The sequence below is a fragment of the Numida meleagris genome, chromosome 2 (assembly GCF_002078875.1).
Source record: "Numida meleagris isolate 19003 breed g44 Domestic line chromosome 2, NumMel1.0, whole genome shotgun sequence".
NCBI classification, from domain to species: domain Eukaryota; kingdom Metazoa; phylum Chordata; class Aves; order Galliformes; family Numididae; genus Numida; species Numida meleagris.
Window position 1 is genome coordinate 139112894 of NC_034410.1, and position 4509 is coordinate 139117402.

The window sequence follows — 4509 nt, forward strand, 5'->3', positions numbered from 1 at the left end:
CTTCCTCTTTTCACTAAGTTCTCCAAGCTGCTTACAGCCACTGCACTGGGGTATGTGCTGCTTGTTGAGGTTTTCCCATTCGTTTGCATTTCCTGCTGATGAGAAGAGCCTCATTTGACAGCCCGGGCACTGAACACTGGGGGTTGCATCCTCAGTTTGGTGTAAATCATCCTGAAAAACACAACCTTCTCCCCGTGCGTGCTGTGTGAACCCAAAGCTGGGGGAAGACTTCTGCACTTTGACATTGCCCTATCCCATATCCCTTAACTCTTATAAAAGCCGAATACTTTTCTGCTGACTCACAGAGGCAGATGGGTTTCGTTAACTCCAGCACTGAGATAGGGGAGGATGTGGGGAAAACATCGCTGTGTCTCAGGGAAGGTTCAGCCAGGCTTTGTGGTTTGGGGGAACCAAGCGAGGAGCTTTGGTATGGTATGCAGTCCAGGCTGAGCCCTGCTGCTCCCCATCCTTGCGCTAATTAGTGCCTGGATAATGAGCTGGAGAGTCCTTCCCTCTTCACCATCTACCCTCTGTACCGCTGCTCCCCAAAGCCCAAGAGAGAACCTTAAAGCCAAGGGCAAAAGGAAAACAAATACTCCAAACAAGCCCATGGCTCTAAAATCCTTGTCAATTTCATTATCTCTACTTGGTCTTCTTGAACTCTAGAATTATTTAATGAAAGTGCTCTCTGCTTGTATTTCTTCATATTTTGAGGACTGTGAAGCCCCTGAATAAATTATGTTACAAACTAAGACCCATATGGAGACAGCTTTCAAATATGATTGGCACATCTGCTCACGTAGCACTTAAGAGAGTGGACCCAAACGTAAATACAGATAATCATTTCATCATGTACCTTTAAGATTCACCTCAGTAGCCTTTCAGTATCTAAAGGAGGCTATAAGAAGGAAGGGGACAGACTCTTTAGCAGGGTTTGCTGTGACAGGACAGGGGAAATGGTTTCAAACTAAAAGAGGGGAGATTTAGACTGGATATAAGGAAGTTTTTTACAAAAAGGGTGGTGAGGCACTGGCACAGGTTGCTCAGAGAGGCGATGACCCAGCCCTGGAGACATTCAAGGTGAGGCTGGATGGGGCTCTGAGCAACCTGCTCTAGCTGTAGGTGTCCCTGTTCATTGCAGGGGCATTGAACTAGGTGACCCTTAAGGGTCCCTTCCAACTCAAACAATCCTATGATTCTGTGATTAAGTAAGTTTATTTTCATTTATAATGATTAAACTGATTAAACACCCTATAAAGTGTCTAGAAGAGGTTTGAAGAAACAATCCAAAAGTGATCTACTTGCTCAGGTAAGAGACAAAATTGTATTTGTTTTTTTTTTTTTCCAGAAAATAACATGAAAAGAAAGAGTTAAAACCTCACGATGTGAGGAAAAAATTCAGGGAAAGAGGCTTAGTTCCTCTGTTCCATTTATCTCCGAGCAGAGAAACATCACTGCATGCATGAAGTTAGCTCTGCAGGACTCTATTCCTGTCAAAATTGTTTATCTGCATATGCCAACAACAGTATGAAAGGCAGAAGGGCCGGCAGTTGTGATGGTGAATGGGTTGAACATTTGGAGGGAAGGTGCATCAGCTGAACCTCCTCACTGATGCAGAAGCGGAAGAAGAAGGAGGGAAGTGGACATATCTAATCTTAGAAAGTTTAATGGTGTGGTTGATTACCAAAAAGTGGCTTTTTTGCCACATTCCTCTATTGGCAACTGAACAGAAGTCTTCATGTCCAGTCAGACCTCATCCTGCTGAAGGTATGGGAGTGAATGGCACCAGAAACACAGAAAGAACTGCTGGGGAGCACTGGCAGAGGAACCCGTGGGCATGGAGAGCTGAGTTGAGAATATTGCATTTAGATGGTTCAAACTAATGTGATATTCATTTATTAGGGAACAATGTAATGCTTGGTACAGTTATGTAAAGAGTTACAAAAAAATCCCACAGTCTAAATCAAAGCAAGCCTTAAACCTTTGTGAGGGCTATTAGGAAAGGGGAAAAAAAGGCGGGGGGGGGGAGGAGGAAAGAGAATTCACGTTTATAAAAAGAAGCCTGCACACAATGAGCTGAAGGTTGTGCTTCTGCACTTCCTGGTCTGGGCGTGAGCAGAAGAGGAAATACCAAAATACCACCAGAAAAGCTGTTCCCACAGCATTTCCAACCTGACTTAAACCAGAAAGCTCTGACTGTCCTGCAAAAAGGAGGGAAAAACCAACCGAGCCAGTCCCAAGGCTTATGCTCATCAGACAGGCTACCACATTTCAAACCTAGTGTTGGGAAGACATATGGAAGTTTTTACATTTCCCCTTCTATCCTCATCAGTACTCTATTTTCTGTGCTTCACTGATGTTTAGTGATGTTCTGACCCTTCTGCCAGCTTTGAGACAAGCTCTAGCCTCTTCAGTTGCAGCCTTGGGCAGGCAGGGCACTAGGCCTGGTCTAACGCAGGTAAGGGTTCCTTGACCTCCCTCTCATTTCTGGGGGATCAGTCCCCTACACTGAGTGTACCCACCTATAGACACAGCAGGAACCGACATCTCAGTGCATAAAATACCATCAGTTTCAGTATTCCCCCAGGTTAATAATTAAATTCCTGAAGGCTTGCAGGCAAAAAAAGACGTGGGTTTGGCCAGACTGATCTCACACAAACCTTCCACAGATTCTGAAGAAAATCCTAAAAAATGAGCAGCAGGATCACGTTCAAAGGGTTGTACAGAAATCTGCCACACCAGGCAATTATTAAGTTTAAAACTTCAAATTTGGAGGCTTTGGAAAGAATTTGGAAAATGGTTCTTTTCCTTTGTTGGTATGAAAAAGTAAGGTATTCTTTCCCATTAAACCAAAAAAGTTAAGTATTAAAGTCTTGAGTGGCATGCAGTATTATATGCAGGAGGTCAGGACATTTTCAGTAGTCTAATGAAAATCAGGACTAAAATAAAAGCTGTTTTCCCTATGGATGTTTCTGAGTATATAAGCGATTTCTGAAATGAGCTTTTTCCCTAAAATTAGAGAACCAAATCCCTGGATCAGGTCCAAGGAGCAGCTCAGGAATATGAAGTGGAAGCATGGCCTCCAGCTAAGGGACACAACAAAAGCTGCATCAGTGATAATGCTTTATCTTCCACATCATACTGCCACAATGCTTCCATGGGTGCTGGCAATGAAATCTGCTCCGAAGAGGTCTTAATAGAAGGTTCTTTTTTCTTTCAGTGCTGATTCACTGATTTTGAGACCACTCAATGCGTTGTGCTCATGGCCATGGTTTAACTGAGAACACCTCAGGCTAACAATAATGCTGCCAGGGGCTCTCACACCCAAAAATGAAATGAAAACCTCAGCTAAGCCTGATGTATGAATGCAGCTTTCCAGTTAGGGCAGCACAGCACTCAGCGTTTTCCCTCCTACAGCGAAAGCCCCTTTCTGGCCTCCCAGCACACTGCTGCATGAAATACGCTTCCAGTCCTACTGCAAACTCAGTTAAGAGACAATAGGAGAAATAGTTGGCACATGAGTTTTTCTTAAAATTTAAAAGTAGATCAAGAATAAAACATTAAATACCAAGGAAGCATACAATACCACTTGTAAAATTCTCTTTAAGATTACTTTTATAGAGGTTGAGACGTTGCAATTTACTAGAGGTGGCCCTAATGCTGCAAGACAAGCTCTTACAGAGCTCTTCTTAAAGTCACTGAGGCTTTCTATGTGAGTAGAAGTTACTTACATGGGTAAGGACTTGTAGAATCTGGCCTGATACGTAAAGCTTACCTGGATGTTATCTAGGCTGGAATGCAAGGTGTGTTTTTAGGAAGGAAAACTTCAGTGATTCCTTTTGAAAAAGTTTTCCCTTCGGAAAAAAAAGTTTTCCCTTCCCTTCACCCATCTGCTTTTTTCAGCTCTGCAGCCCCGCTCAGCCTTTGTCCTGCACGGCACCCAGCACCCTCCCAGCCCATGCCCTGCGACTCACCGGGACGTGTGCGGGCTGAATTCCCATGCCAGATGTGCTCCTCAGACCTAAGGCCATTATTCCATCTCAGAATAAAAAATATTCTCCCATGGTTAGCTGGAAAAGACCATGTTTCTTCAAGTTTTATTTCCACCAAAAAGAAAAAAGATGAAATAAAATAAAAGTCAAAAGTAAAAACGACAAAGAAGCAGAGAGGAAATCCAATGCACGGTGAGCCCAGAGTTCTGCAGGCTAAGGGTGTTGCTCTGCATCCATAAATGTCCTGACCGGTGAGCAGACACAGGCACTACAACTGGAAAGAGAGCAGGAAGGAAAGCCAACCATGTGAGCAAAGTGAAAAAAAAAAAAATGGAAGTTTTTTTTTTCTAAAAAAGAAAAAAAGAGAGAGAAAGGTCTGCTCAGTGGACAGCACTTGGGCCGATAGCAGGGATTTCAGGAAATCCAAACACTCAGACAGGAAATCTGAACACTGGATAAACACGCCATAATCTCCACAGATACAGCTAACGTGCTGCCTCTCCAGTTAACCCTTCGG

General features: G+C 43.6%; 1 protein-coding gene across 2 annotated transcripts in view; it reads right to left on the bottom strand.

Moving 5' to 3' along the window:
- The window catches only part of ASAP1 (ArfGAP with SH3 domain, ankyrin repeat and PH domain 1), a 141443-nt gene extending 137166 nt beyond the window's left edge, over positions 1-4277 (bottom strand). Inside the window, exon 1 of one of the 2 annotated variants that reach the window (XM_021386536.1) lies at positions 3975-4277. The gene's annotated coding sequence lies outside the window, so the exon portion shown is untranslated. The remainder of the gene's footprint in view (positions 1-3974) is intronic. The other variant, XM_021386533.1, reaches the window with a different exon arrangement.